Raw genomic sequence first — 16,387 nt, 5'->3', positions numbered from 1 at the left:
CAGAACTCTCTCTTCTGTCAGGGTTGCCATGGAGACATCGATGGGTTTGTAAACAGTTTTAAGGTCTATGTCAAGTCTTGATTTTATGTTGGTTGTGAGGGCAGAGACCATATTTTATATATCGTCATACAACAGCACTGCCTGTCACACTGCAATTTCATCTCCTCACTTGGCTTTAATTAACGTCCACAGGCTGATCATCCCCAAATCTGTTCTCTGCAGTGCAGTTCTCATTCTTGAGTTTCAGACCAATGTGTCCAGCTGCCCACTCGACCTCTTTTCTCAGGTATCCCGCAGATCCCGCAGATCCCACACATTCCAAATGTCTACAGCTAGACTCATCACTGCAGACTGCGAGCCAAGAGGGAAAACGTGTTACCTTCAGTCACTGGAAGAACACTGTGGTGAAACCGTCTTGCTCCTCACTCTTTAAGAATATCTTCGTATAACACTTTTCAAACGTTTCACTACAAAGGGGTTTTTTGTGTAACATTCATTCACTGAAAGACCACTGTGATTAAACCCCCTTCCTCCACTAACCTCCTCGTCCGTGTCCCGTGTTCTCCAGCTCAGTAAATCATACCTCCTTCCGCTCAACTCCTAAGTCAACTTGGGCTCATCCTTGACTCTTCTTTCTCTCCCAGCTCCCCACCTCCACATCCGGTTAACCAGCAAGCCCTATTGGTCCTGCCTAAGGTCTACTTAGAGACTTCTGCTGAGTCTCTCTCATTCTGGCCACTACTCCCTTTACTCATTCAGTCTCTCGTTCATTCCGCTTCATTTCATTGGTTCAATAAATGTATCAGCATGTACTCTGCGTTAGACGCCGTTCTAGGCAATGAGATGTCGTTCTACACTGGGGCAGCAAACAAGCTGGGTTTCTGCTCTCATAGAGCTTGTATCTAGAAAGGGATCCACTCAAATCACAGCTCCATGATCTCTCACTAGATTACAACAGTCTCCTAACAACCTCCCTGCCTCCTATTCATTCATCAACATTTACTCGTTGAGTTATGGTAGGTGCCTGGGAACATGTTGGTATGCCTGAATTTCAGAATGTAGAGAAGACCAGCATGGCTGGGAGGTCCCGAGCAAGGGGAAATGCAAGACTGAATGACGTAGAAGGATCGGTAGGGGTCAGAACACCTAAAACCTGGTGGGCCATGTGAAAAATGTATATTTCCTTCCAAAAGGAAAGGGGGGCCCTTGAAGGAAAGGCTTTAAGCAGGGGCATGACATGATGCTATCTAGGCCAACTATATCCCGTCTGGTTTCATTATTAAAGTGAGTATGGAGCTCATCAGGTGATGGCCTAACATCCACATGCCAGCATCATCCAGGTGCCCTGGCCGCACAGTGGGGATGCTGAAGCAGTGCTGCCATTGAGACCTTGGCTACACGTGTCGTCAGAAGACAGGAGATGGACTTATCATTACAGGCTGCTCTTGATATTAATCAGACACGGCCCATCCTATTTCCTTCACATTTCAACCTCTCTATCAATTTATGTCACCTGTGATCCCAGCTTGTCAGATGTTAGCACTTTCTAAACTGTCTTTGCATCTCTCCTGGTGCTCCGGTTGGTGGAGTGTGGCTACGTGTTGATGATTAGGCATAGTTTTGCTTATGAACGTGGAGAGTCAGCAGATGACTTGACTGCCTTAAGGCAAGTCTTACAGTTTTCAGGCAAGCTTGTGCCTGGAACAGCCATTTTTCACCTCCCAGTCACTGGGGGTGGGACAGGCATTGCGGGACAGACTGCACACCCAGAAATCAGAATTCAGAACCCGCGGTTTGACAGCTGATTGCAATGGTATTCGAGGCAAGTTGTCAGCAGCACAAATCCCGACCCAGAGTTGAAAGGGCACTGTGCCATATGCATAGGGCCCAATAATGGGGAATCCCAAAGCAGAAGATAATCAGAAGTTTTGGCAGCAGCTGACTTCAAGGCAATATGTATGTCAGTGGGTAGTAGGGTCCCAGTCCCCAGAACAGCAATATGGAAAAAAGGATTGAGTCTTGGAGGGAAGAATGGATAGAATAAGTGCTTTAATGAGCAGTCTCCAAAATCTCAAGGGCTTAACACAACAGAATTCTATTTTTCACTCACCTAACAGTCCAAATGTGGGCGCTCAGCAGACAGCCTTCCACACAGTGATCTGGGGACTCAGGTTGCTCCGATCTTGTGACTGCTGTCTACTAACCCTCAGATGCCTCTGCTGGATCTGCAACCAGCTGGAAAATGGGAAAAATAAAAGAGGAAAAAGGTGAGAGGAAGGTGTCTACAGGTCAGGCCTGGAAGTGGCATAAATGCTCCCAGCTTCGTTTCCTTGGCCAGAATTCAGACCTGGGCCACACTTGCCTGCAAAGGAGGCTGGGAAATGGCGTGGGCCCAAAGGGGAAGAGAAACAAGTTTGGCGAACACGTAGCATTCCTGCTACAGGTAGCATCCCATCCTGGATGTGTTCTTAATTCAATGACTCCTGCATAGGAAACAAGCCACTAGAACAGGGTGGAGGGTGGCAACTGAGCCCCCTCGCACCCAAACAACAAAGCCCGGTAGTCAGTTCTGGGATCAGGGATAAAGAGAGACCAGCGTTTAAGACGATGAGGCACTGACATCTGACCCCGTTTTCCCAGCTCTCCCCTGGGAGGCTGAGCCTACTTCCCGTAGCCTCAGCTGCTAGCTGAGGTCTGCGCTAACTTCACTGCCAGGAGCCTGGCCTCAGCTCCATGAAGCCATTGGAGCCATCCATGTGTGACACTCATCAACACCCAACTAGACTAGAATAGTCCACCCAGCTAGACCAGACTAGTCCACCCAACTAGATCCTCTTAGACTACAGCACGACTTGAATCAGCCTCAATTTTGCACACCCCAGTGGACAATGTGAATCAGAAACATTTGCTCTGCCTGAAGAAGTCAGCCTTGTACCTTGAGCATTTTGGCAAGCCCTCGTCTTTATAGGTCCTAGCTGTATCCCCGTCTACACTGGTCTGTGTACTGAGGTCCCAGCCTGCTTTATACCTGTGCCCACCTGAGTTATGACAGGCTATGTGTCATCCTACGTCCTCACCTTCCCCAACAGGCCAGATTCCTTCCTGTGCATTTTCAGGACTTAGACTAGATGTCACCTCCTCAAAGAAGCCCTCCAGGACCACCTACAGTGATGAGTTGTACCTCTGTATCCTGACATGGCGCCTCAAGGTTTCTCCATTGATGTTACCTGACTGGTTGTATGTCTACACTCTAGATGTAAGCTTTTTGAGAACAGAGACTGTGTCTGATTCAACAATGTATCCCCAGCGGCTAGGAGAAAGCCTGCTTGTCACTCAGTAGGTGTTCATGAAATCTTTCTTGAATAAATGAAAGCACGTCTGCCTGTGTGTCAGGTAGCAGCCACCAGATGGCAATAGTGCCCTTTGGGTCATGAAGGTAGCGGGTAACGCTCTTTCTGCGAGAATACCTGAAATAAACTGAGGTATGTTGCCAGAATCCAAGCATTTGATTGATTTTTATAAAATATATCAGTTTATTGAAATAATCATAAAATCATTTCTCAAGATAGACTTTGTAAGAAGTATTTGTTGTTAGTGCCATGCGAGTGGATTCCGACTCCTAGCAGCCCCGTGTACAGCAGAGCGGAACCCCGCCCAGTCTTTTTGCGCCATCCTCTCACCTTCCAGCGCTGTATCTGACAATGCTCCGCTGCTATTCACAGGGTTTTCATGGCGAATTTTTTTGGAAGTGAGCGGCCAGGTCCTTCTTCCTAGTCTGTCTTAGTCTGGAAGCTCAGCTGAAACCTGCCCACCTCATGGTGGTATACCCTGCTGGCATTTGAAATGCCAGGGGCATAGCTTTCAGCATCACAGCAACAGGCAGCCACCACAGGATAACAACCAACAGACGAGTGGTGTGGTTCCCTGACTGGGACAAACTCAGGCTGAGTGGTGAAAGCGCCGAATCTTAAACACTAGACCACCAGGGCTGGCTTCTAAGAAACATGTACCAAGTGAAACACATAAAGAAAGGGAGAGGTATAGAGAAAGAACCACCGAGTCCTTGAGTCCTTGGTCCCATTCGCCATGTGATCACAGTATGGTACTATTTAACTCAAAGACACGAGAGCATCCATTCAGACTCCCGAGCAATGGAATTTTCTGAAGTTGTCCCAGCCTGACACCTTGGTGGCTGCCTGTGCCTGTTCTGGGTTTGCTGGCTCTAATTTTACTTGCTTATCTTATCAGGGTTTTAGCAGTAGACCCATTTGGCTGGAGTGGAGGGTTCATGAAGGAGGCTAGTGGGAGATAAGGTTGGAGTGGTAGGGAGAGGCCAGTGGGAGGAGGCCTCTGGATACCAGGCTGAGGAGTGTGGACTTTATCCCACGTGCAATCGAGAAGCTGGCAAAGATTCCTGTGGCACGCAAATGTGTGCATGCACGTGTGGGCGGGTGTGCACGTGTGTGCATGAGTGAAAGGGGGGTGGAACAGGGAGGGAGGGACATGTCCCGAATGGTGTTGAGAAGGACGGATGATGTCGGGGTCGGGGGCCCTGAAGCAAGGGAGTCCCGCTGGGAGGTCACTGCAGTAATCTAGGAAGTAGGGTGAGGCGTGCAACGAGTGGATGACGAGGATGGCAGACATCCGGGTGGATTCAACTGGAGAGTTTGACGACTGACCGGGACGGAGATAGGGAGAAGAGAGCGTAGCAAGGAGCCCCACCATTGGACGAAACGGTGACTTTGTACAAATTAGAAGAAAGCACATCTTGCCCAGGACACTTTTCTCCTACCTGCCGGAAAATGGTCTACAATGTTCCTAGATGAATAGCACCCCTGGAGTTAGTTATTCCACAGCCCCCCTGCCCCACAGCAGCCCCTCAAGGACAGCTCCAAGGTTCTAAGCCTGGATGCAGGAGACGGGGGTGGTATTTCTGAGATAAATGGGGACGATGGAGGGAGAGCTGTTTTTAAGGGGAGCCTCCCATGTTTCATGCATGTCTAGTTCAGTGATTCTCCAACTTTAGGTGCCATGGGAGGGCTTGCTAATAACGGATGGCTGGGCACCCCGTGAGAGTGTCTGAATTGGTGGGTCTGGTCTGGGGTCTGAGAATTCGCATTTCTGCCAAATTCCCAGGTGATGCTGAAGCTGCTGGTGCAGGACCCCTCTCTGAGAACAGTGCTTCTGGACCCTAGCTGTGCATTTAGAAGCACCGCGGGAGATTTTTTAAAATGCTTTAAGTCAGAGCCCTACTCAAACCAAATGCATCAGAATCCAGGTGAAAGAATGTCTCCTAGAGGGTTTTCCCTCCACCTACACGTTAGATTCAAAGACAGCACCTCTGGGGGTGACTCAGGCCTGAAGGCGCTTCTGTATTTGAGCTGCAGTGTATTAGCAAGTTCTTTGGTTTTTATTTACGAATTTTTCCCATTTTGTCTCAAACACTCTCCTCTTTACCCTGGGAGCGGCCTTGGCTTCTCCTCTTTCCCTGACAGGAGTACCAAACTGATCAGCATTGCCCAATCCTCCCTAAGAATCAATGTGAACTGGTTCAAACTGGATTATTTCACGATAAACTTGTCACTTTGCTTTTGCCAGTTCTTATTCCAGAAATATCTATTCTGCATTCCCTGCTTACTGCAGGCCTGCCCACCTGCTCAACAGGGGCTCCCCGTTCCCCTGGCACCCTTCCCCGATGGGACCTTCTCCCACCACAGCCCTGGTCTCACGCCTGCACTGCACAGCCACCCAACTATTTGGATGATGTCTGTCTTATCGCCCAAGAGGATTATCTGAGGTTCTGCAGGAACTGAGAGAAGCAGTGTGTCCTCTCTCACAATATGGTAGTGGAGAGATGAGGTACCATAAGGTGTGAGTGGGATAGAAATAAATATGGGGCTGAAATCCCACGTAATTACATAATGGAGAGGTATTGCCAAGGTAAATTAATAAGAAAACAGTTGGGTGATGTTTACCAACAAAATCAATTGGAGTGTGTTATTTTCTGCTTTTGCTTTGTTGAATGAGCCACAAATTAGAAAAATACATCTTCAAAGAGGCAAGCTTTTCATGGAAGCGATTATTCTGTCTGCTTGGTCAGGCTACCTAGAAACTAGGAAAACGGCCAAGGTGAGGCGTGGGAGCTGCCTGGGGGCTCCTCGGCCCATGGCTGCTTTGCTGAACACCTGCCCATCCGTCTGCCTGTCCTGTCTTTCCATCTGTCCTGCTCCCTGTATTAGTCTCACAGCCTTGGAACAGCAGGGCCAGGGTTCTCATCTCAAACTCACAATCCTAACGTTGCCTCAAATTTGCCTTCTCTTACATCAAAACAGCTGGATGGCAAAATTGAGATTCAAATCACATTTGTTGTCTGTATCATGTAGACACCTCTCCTTTTCCCAACCAGTTTAGTAAATTGGTCAAGTCAGTTTGGATTTGAGACAAGACTTAGGCTCATTTATGGGTTGGAGGAACCAGCATGCCGTCACCATTTCAAAAACACTCTAGAACATCTTGTAAGTTAGAGGCTCAGGGACAGGGGCTAGAGGGACAGTGGAGAGATGTGCCCTGCGCTCAGGGAGCTTGTCACTCAGTGACCCAGGACATCAGTCTCCAGTCAAGACCACAGGTTGCAGAGTCTGCATGAGGACTCCAGGTCAGTGCCAAGAATCGTCTTTGTTGGACAAATCTGGAAAATCACAACCCTTGGAAATCCAAAGAGAGACTCCAGCACTTAGTCTAGCCTTCCACTTCCATGGCGTCCTTGGCATCTCCGCTTGAATTCCTCCAGTTCTGGGGAGCTCACTTACTTTAAAAGCAGCTCTTCTCTTGTTGCACAGCTCCAGACCCTGTGTCCAATTTCTCCAAGGCCATATTTTCCCACCTGTACTAGGACTCTCGTATCTGCTCTCTTATCTGATAGTGACAACCACCCTGTGATTTGGGCAGGGCCGTAGAGGGTCCACTTGACCAAGCAGTTACACTCCGGCTCAGCCAGGTTCAGTGAACCTTGGCAAAGACAAGACAAGAACTCAGACCACTCAACTCTTGGCCCCATGGTGTTTTCATCATACAGTTCTACCATCGGGTTAGAGCAGTCCAGAGTCCAGCTGTCCGAATCTGAAATGTACCGCATCCGCTAACCTTCCCAACAAACCTGAGTGAGAAGAGGAGGGTTGTAACTGTGTGCTCCAGACTTTCCGCCTTCATGAAGAACAAACCAATTGCCCAAAGGCCATGGATTAAATCAATCGGGAAGTGGGCTGAGTCAGAGGGAAGCCTGCTCTTCATAACTAGGTAGAGAGATGGAATCAGAGCCTTTTTCTTTCTGCTTAGATGATTTTTCTGTAGTGAAGGGATGACACCATCCCGATGTTGTGGTGCTTCATCCAGGAGAGACAGGGAGCAAAGGTGGTGCTCGCGGAGGCCAGAGTCAAAGCCACATGAACAGTCCACAGGAAACACTGATCCAAAGGGTTTGGACAGAGAGATGGGAACCAGATCCACAGGAACAGACTGGCAGCAAAGTCTTTGCTTGTGTAAAGTAGAGAGGAGGTAGGACCTGGGAGGCTCCCACTTGGCCTTGACCTCATTCATCCCAGCTGACTTGGAGACTGGGTCCCAAATGTCATAACTCTGATTTACACCTGCTGTTTGCAGGAAAAGGTGTATATTCTATGTCTGTCATCATTGAACCTTGTGTCTGTTAACATTTAACATAGTGTTATAAAGAAGATCTGGAAAATCCACAGTCTTTGAGTTCTAGGGTTCCTGACACTGACTGGTAAGGTGGCTTCAATTACACAATTAGACAGAAATAGTTACACGTGGGCTTCAGAGACCCAATCCAGGATCTGAGGACAGCTTGGGTGGCCATGGTCCATAAGTCTATGATGGGTGTTATTATTTAAAAGAAGCAGGATATAAAATAACTAAGCATTTGGGCAAACCTAAGGAAACCTGGACTTATTCTTCCATCTCAAACACTTTTCAGGAAGCCGTAAGAAGTCCAGTGGACAGTAAATTTTTTTCCTCAGTCCCTTTACCAAAAACATTTTTTCTTGGCCAGTGTGCAGCCAGTCCTTTTGTAGTGATGTGGAATGACTTACACATGAAAGAAATGATAAGATGCCTCCAAGGTGAGTAGTCAAACATATCCCAAAATGACACCATTGACGCAATGCTGGGAGGTCTCTGGAACACTGCATATTGGAAGGACTGGAGATGAAAGGTCCATGCTTAGCCCAAGATGTTCTTCTCCACTTGTCTTCCAACCAAATGGCGCCTCCTCAGAAGATTAGCCAAGTGATCTCTTAGGTTCTTTGCAGACGTTCAAAGCACTTTGAATGAGGTAGACTGTCCATTGTTCATGGGAAGCTGAACAGGTGTCATGTTAATCACTGCAGGAACACTGGGGCTCTCCATCCTTTCTCCCCAAGATGGGATTGGGAATGTGTAGAAATGATATATTCCACCTCTACTTCTTTTGTGTCCTTCCTACTCATTTTGAAACCAGCCTCTAAGAAGAGTACTATCTTGATTTAGGCCTAATCCACAATGCAATAAGGGCAAAGACGTGTTTTTGCATGTACTCATGGAGAAGGAAAAGAAATTTTCTTCCTTTTGTTTGTCTGAACTTTCTCATATCTAGAATGAACATGTATTACTTTTGGAACAGGGAAAAAGAGTTCTGGAAAAACTTCTGATTTGGGCTGCAAGCATCTAATATAAAGATAACTGCGCATGGGAGGTTTTTGTTCCCTCCAGCTCAGGCTCTCTGAGAAGCTCACCCCAATGAGGTGGAGTCAATATCATCGCTCCACACCCGTGCGTATGTGCTCAGTAGGGATTCAGCCTTGGCCACAGAGTGTAGAACATTTCAACCTGTCTTTGCTTTGGAAGGGGCTTCCATCTAGCCATTTATGGAGTGCTGGAAAATTTTAACGTTCCTATACCCTACTGCTTTTCAAGGATGGCAATAAAAAATAAACATAAGATACTGAATTTCCACCTATAGAAGACTATTCTATGGCACGAATTCCAGTTGTGCCAAGACCAGCACTTGAGAGCCTTGAATCTGGGGGCTAGAAGCCATTGAGCCCCCGATTTATGACCGTTCCCATGTCTCAACCACCTGCTCCAGGCACATTCCTGAAATTTATGAAATGCAGTTGCTCTAAAGGGTACAGGCCAGAAAGTGCAGGGTTGAAATATTCCACTTGGCCAGAGATACTGTCTTGTGGACTAATTTAAGGCTTTGCTCATTTTAAATGGGGCATTTCTCATTCATGATAGAGTACTTTCCATGCCATCTGAAGTATTATAAAGCAGTCAAGTCCTGCTTGAAATGTTCAGAAAATATCCCTTACCAAAGGTCATTTGCTATTTCCATATTTAGGGTTAATTACTCCTGTGGTTCTTGTCTGAATGAAAAAGTCCTTTTCCTTTTTTCTTCTTTCCCTTCTTTTTTTCTTTTAACAATTAGTTATTGAGTCTGTAAACCATGTCTAAATTTTTCTTGCAGAAGTAAGTTCCACATTGTCCCTTTCCAAGAGCCTCAATCATGCCATGGAATCATTTCTAGTCCAGAATCATCAAGAACAGACAGAGTCAATCCCCCTAAGCTGTTGATCTCCAAAGACGTGAGAGATCCTGCTCAGGCCACCTGCCCTTCTCCAATGGGGACAATTTGGCTTTCAGACTAGTGGTGAGGCACAGCTCTCTTTTGAAACATCTACTGAGGACAGCTCACCACTGTCACCCACACCACACGTTTGCCCATGAATCTTAGACTCTTGGGAAAGATCTATTCGCTACAGATGTGACCCATTATCCAATGTGACAAAGAACGACTATACTTGCAGAGTGTATATATGTATTTGTATCCATCATAAGCAAGAGATAATGTCTCCCTGTAAAAAGAGATTTTTAAGAAATCTCAATATTTTTCAGGTTGAATCCAGTCAAAAGAGTTCTTTCAAATTCTACTTAATCAAATTCGAATTAAATTCAAGTGACCTCAGCTTTTCGATTTTGCTTTTCAGACTGATATGTGTGTGTAGACAGAATCTTAAGGACACCAAACTTTTCTTTAGGGAGACAGTAGAATCAACAAAGGTTTCAGAAACACATAAATCCTATGAGAAATGGACCCAGACTAACCGGCGTAGTTTGGTATGTGCGAGAGTGTTGGGTTTTGCTGTGTTATGATTTGCTTTTAAATATTTATTTGTGAAATATAAATCTTGCTAAGATTGAAGTCTGTTCTGGAGAAGTGACTACTGCTTTTGCTGTTGCTTAATGGAACTGTTGAATCTTCCTGGAAAACAAAAAGATTCAGTTATATAAACAAGTCATCCTAGTGAAGCTTAAAATGACAGTTCTAGAAAATGTGCTGCTACCCCTTCTCAGTGAGCTGGAGCTCACTTCTGCAGTTGTGTGGTAAATTAGGCGCCCAAGATAGACGACGCGGTTAATCAGCTACAAAAAATATGAATGACTCTAAAAATGCTGAGAAATTAGGTTCTATGTCATCAAAATGACAAGCATTCAGTTGAAAAACTGAAACAATATCATCCGTACGGTCAGTATATTTACTGATGGAAAAAACTGCTTTTCCATTGATCCATCCCCATGGCTAATACAATACCTGTTACATAATAGATGCTTAATCACTGTTCTGTTCGGTCCAACAGATCCCACTTCTTGGTAGACTGTTCTCATTTTCTGTCAGGTAGAATGATGATTTAGAATGTTAATTTCCATTCCGTAAAAAAGACTAGGTCTGAGCAGAGAGGGCTGAAGGACATCAAATGAAGGATATCAAGTGCCTTACATGTCACTCTCCCACAAGTGATGACTTTGCATCCTGCAGACTGTTAGCATGAGCCATAATGGTCATAGGCATGGGGACCCCATGTCTGGGGACTAGTCAGGAGACACACCTCTTCCTGTCTCAAATATAGGTGAGTAAACTATTCATACCTACAAACGCTCTAGTCCACTTGGTCAGTTAATCCAATCAACAAGCATTGTTTCAATTGAGACCTGGAACACTGTCCCATCATACAGCCAATGGCCCTCCCCAGAGTGAATGGGAAGGGAGATGGATGAGGAAAGGATGGTGCCAACAGGAAAGGTATCGTCAATTCTTTAAACAGTAGTTCACTGAGTATCCACTATATAACAGGCACTGTGCTGGGATTATAAAGATGAATGAGACACAGCCTCTGCCTCCAAGAAGTTCATGGAATAGGAGGGGATGCAGGTATAGAAATAGATCATTGCGATGTGGTGAGAGCAATGATGGAGGCAGAAGAGGGGAGCATTCCCAGCACGAGCAGAGCCAATTCTTAAAGGAAGAATGAGCATTGACCAGATGCCAATTGATATGGGGGGAATCTCTGGGAAAGGGTGCACTGGAGCTGGCTCAAACTGGCTCACTAGGAGGCTAAGTGTTCAGGAATTTTGCAAGCTCGTTGTTAAACATGGTCAGTACTAAAAATTAAATTAAATTATACGTTTACTATTAAATAAATCATAAAAACAAAAGTAACAAATACTAAAACTGTACTACTCTCTAATTATTTTACTACATTTTTCTATTATCTATGCCTCTGAGGGTTTTTTAGGTCTATTGTATCTGGATGGCAGCAATACTGTCTAATGATGGCTACTGCCCATCTCTTCCCAACTCCACATTCAATGACAGCACGTAAGTAGTTTGAAATTGGCCGTGGCAGGAGTATTTACACCAGAGAAGTCAGTAAATGCTACAGTTCAGGGATTATTTCCTCCCCAGAAGGCCATTACCACCAAGCAGGGACAAGACCATGCAAGATCAAAGCGGGGAACTCTAAGCTGTGCCAAAAGCTGGAAACTGAATGCAGCAGGAGCAGGGACTGACGAGACCAAACCCCGCATGACCCTTCAGGCCACCTTGAGGAGTTGGAGCTGGAGTCTCCAAAGCACTTTAGGAGGAGGGTGATCATCCTCGCAGAAGTGGGCAGCTTCATTTGGCTAAAGGGTGGCTGAACAAGAGGCAGGAGTCAAGGATGGCCGCAGGTTATGTGGAATCACTCATCGTGAAGGAGGTACATTCTGTGAGAAGAGGTGACTACTGCAGCTTCCAACGCAGTGAGTTTGTGGTGTCTGGTCTAGGACATCCGGGATGGAAATATCCAGCAGATAACTGCCATCTAAAGGAAGCTTCAGAGGCAGCTGGGCTGGGGCCCTGGACCAGACAGCATGGGCATGTGGATGGGAGTGAAACCTTTAGGGTCCACGAGGTCACCAAGGAGAGTGTCTAGAGTGAAAAGAACAGGCTGAGGATGTAACAAAGGGGAAAAGCAAGGTGCAGATGGAAAAGGAGTGTAGGAAGAGGCTCACGGGAGAATCTCTGATGAGAACGAAGCATGATGGAAGACAAAAGAGAAGAGTGTCTCAAGAAGCAGGAAAGAGAGAGAAAGGGGAGAAGGGAGAGGAAGAGGGAGAGACACCTGGAAAGAGAGGAGCAGAGCACAGGCGTTCAATCCCCAGCCCCCAGAAACCACTGAAAGGACCGAAATTTTTTTAAACAAAAATAGGGGGAGGAGAAGTACTAAAATCTGCCTCATAGGTGTCAGAAAATCTAGGGGTATGTTCTAGATATTAAGGCAAGGGGGGAACCAAAATAAGAAGGAAGACCGAAAATTAGACTCAACAGAAAGAGACCTGTGTCAGGGGATGGAAGCGGACAGACAGACCCTCCAGGTTCTGGAGCTGAGTGATGGAAGCAGGGAGTGAATGCTGGGGAAGGAAGCATCCTTGTACCCCCATGATCAGCAGCGTTTGAGAGCCAGGCCCAGGAACAAGGCGTGGCCACCCCAGAAAGGAAGCCCTCAGGCAACTGCGCTCCTCTCAGACCCGGCAGGGATCCGCCCTGGGCAATCTCAGAGAGCTGACCTGAGGATTTCAACCTACATTATTGGAGGAGGTCATCGAGAGGGTGGGACCGTCCACTGGCTGAACCACAAGCTGGACCCAGACAGTTGGAGGCTCCACCACCCCAACCAGGAGCTGTTTCAAGGTCATAGCCTTGAGGGAGTAAGGTGTTAGTGAGACCATCTGGACTGAATTCATGACTGAATCCATTAAGGGCTCTATAGAAACTGTTGAGATTCTGGCAGGCGGGTGTGGAGATCTCTTCTTGTGCCGCCCAAGATGAGCCACGTGAGTAAGTTCCTTTGCTCATTAAACCTGCCATCTACCAATCTCTTTCTTTGGTCTCTCCCTGCCCAACGTGTACCGGGGCCAGTTTGTGAACCAACAGACACAGGGAAGAAACAAACATAAGTGAAGAAAATATGCCTAAGTGAGGCAATAAAAAATAGAAGTTAAGAACATGGATTCTTGAGCCAGACTGTTTGGGTTTGACTCCTGGTTCTACCAATTATTTGCTCGGAAAATTTACTTAACCCTGCCTCAGTTTCCTCATCTATAAAATGGGGATGATGAGAAAATATACCTCGTGGGGTTACTGTGAGGATTAGATAAGGAAACACATGTAAAATATTTAGACCAAGGCCTGGTACGTGGCTGGAGCTGTTGATGATTATGCTATGATTCCTTGTCAGGACAGCCCACAGCCCCGCCTCTTTTCCACACCCAGGACCAATACAAAGAAAACATCGTTTTATTTAAAAACACATGCATGGAAAAATGTATCATGTCCTTGACTAGGAGCAGTTCCATATGGCAAAGATATTAATGTCCCTCAAGCTAACTAAATTAAACTAAGTAACTAAGGTTAACATAATCCCAAGTAAAATATCAGTGGGATCATTTCTGAAACTTTCTAAGCACTGTTTCTGAAGTTAATTTGGAGCAACTAAAAGCAATTGATAGGAAGAAGTTGAATATAGGGAAGGAATAAATGATAGTGAGGAAATATAGTGAGGTATAAACTAGTCCTATGGCAAGTTGTATAAGAAGGAGAGAAAGATGGGATTGAGTCAGATGAGAGTTTTTAAAAGTGAAAGAAAAAATTAAATAGTCAGTGGGAAAAGACTGAAAATTTAGGACCATCAGGATGCCCATTGGAGGGAGAACCAGAGGAAACAAGAAGAGGTAGGAAAAGGGTATCCCTAGATAGAAGGGAGAATATTCCATCCACAAAGTCTGGAATCATCAAGAAACATAATAAATAATAATTAATAATAAAATATAATAACAATAATAATATAAATAATAGTAATTATAATGGCTAACATATATTGGGCATTACGCTGAAGCTAGAGAAAGTTTGGTCAAGAAGATAGACATAGTCCAGGCCTTCTTAGAACTTAAGAGTCCAGTGGGGAGACAGACAAAACACAAGTAAACAAACAAAATAATTGCAAATTGTGATGAAAAGACTTGGAGGAAATACGATAATAAGAATAATGGTGGGAAGTGGGAAGGACAGTGCTTCGGGAGGTCCAGGTCTTCTCTGAAGATGTGCTGTTGAAGCCAAGACCTTAGAGGCGAGAAGCAGCCTGCTGTTCAAGAAGTAGAAAGGAGGGTGGTCAATACGTGCCGTGAGCAGAGGGCTTGGGTTGGGTGGCAAAGAGTGGTAAGACCAGTGTGGTCATGTGAAGTGAGCTCTGGGGAAAGGAGCCAGGGAGGAAGTCCTGCAGGAGCTTGGAGGTAACAGAAAGGATTTGGCATTTTTATCCTAAGTGCAAGCAGAAGCCAGTGGGGCGATGGCACAACCTGATTTGCACTTTTAAAGATTACTCCCAGGCCGTTGTGCGGAGAACGGATTGGAGAGGTCAAAGGGGAGCAGGGCGAAGAGTGACGAGGCTGTTGCAGGAGTCTCAACAAGAGGCAGCACTGCCTGAACTAGTCTGATGACCATGAAGATAGGAAGGGGTAGATGCTCTGGGTGAGATCTGCAGGACTTGCTGATGGATGGTTTAAGGAGTGGGAAGAATACAGGGTGATGCCCAAGTTTCTGCTTGGAACCTAGCCACGGAAGCTCCCCAGTGGAGAAGGAGATGTGGTTAGAGGGTGCTGGGAAGTTAGTATGTAAGACTTGAAAATGAGTTGGACGGGCCAGCTAGGCTGGCTGCCAGGGAAACTGGGAGACTTAGGCTCGAGACTAAATCCAAATGAAGGCAATGTTAAGGAAGTTGTTCTAGGACACGTGTGCCGGCTGAATAGAAGGAGTGGAGAGGGAGGCCAGTAAATGAGGATTTGGGCTTAATTCAGGGCAGTGAGAATGGTGATGAAGGGACTGAGATATTTTGAAAAATGTTTGGCAGCCCATGGAGATAAAGGAGAGAGAATCAAAGGTGAGATGAGAGATAAATGGTGCCAATGTCTGGGAAAAGGACAGATGGAGAGATAAGGCTATTTCTGATAATGTTTTCAAGTGATGACAGGGGTCCCAGACAGAAATGCCCAGTGGACAATAAATATAGTTACAGAATCGGAACTAAGATCTGAGATCCATACTGGTTGCCAAATGGGCCGCATGCTAGGTAATAAGAGTGAGTCTATCTTTTACACATAGAATCACAATCTCCCAAAAATTAGAATACAGCAACATACACTTAACATTCTAACTGCATTCACTAGTCAAACCACTCTCAACATAATTAATCTTTCTTAGAAAATTCAGAAGTTTCTTTTGGGTTCTTGTCATGCTTCAGGGTCACCGTTAGGAACATGAACTATCATTGGTCTGAAATAACTATATTTGAAACAGAACTGCCATGGTTTTGGAACAAATGTCCTCTTTGAGACTTGATATATGAAATGTACAAATACACGATCTCCTGCCTTGAAGGTTTTTCTTCTCACACTTCTCAAAATTTACACAGATGATTTATTTCAGTGTTAGCACAACTAACATTTTGTTTTCTGCCTTTGCTGTTGCCACGTATCTCGGAAGCCATATGGTAGGCAGCTAATAACGTGGTTGCAAAACAATATACTTGGCTTCCTCTGTTCATAGCACCGTGAAAACTTGGCTCCACCCACTTGGCCTCCCAGTTCTTTCCTTGGTTTGCCTCCCCTGCTGATCATCTCCTTCTCCCCTCCGTTGGCTTCTATTTCTTGTCTTTCTCCCCTTTAATGCCTTCTTCTCTTCCTGCTTCACCAAGTTCTTTCTTTCCCTCTGGCTTGCTCATCTTCTCTCTGAGTTTTCCTGCTTCATGCGTCTTTCCCCTACAGAGCTCACAGATTCAAACAGCACTTGCTTGAATCTCATTGTCTGCGCAATGACTGCCCTCCCTGACTTCTGTCCATTAAAAATAAAATTCTTGTCATCTAAGCTTCATGACTGCCTGGAGTCCAGATAAACTAAATTTATTGTGCGTACACAATGGCAACCCCCAGGCTACGCGCTTTGAATGCATATCATGAG

The sequence above is a fragment of the Equus caballus genome, chromosome 4 (assembly GCF_041296265.1).
Source record: "Equus caballus isolate H_3958 breed thoroughbred chromosome 4, TB-T2T, whole genome shotgun sequence".
In the NCBI taxonomy this organism is placed as follows: Eukaryota; Metazoa; Chordata; class Mammalia; order Perissodactyla; family Equidae; genus Equus; species Equus caballus.
Note: the sequence above shows the minus strand (reverse complement) of the source record.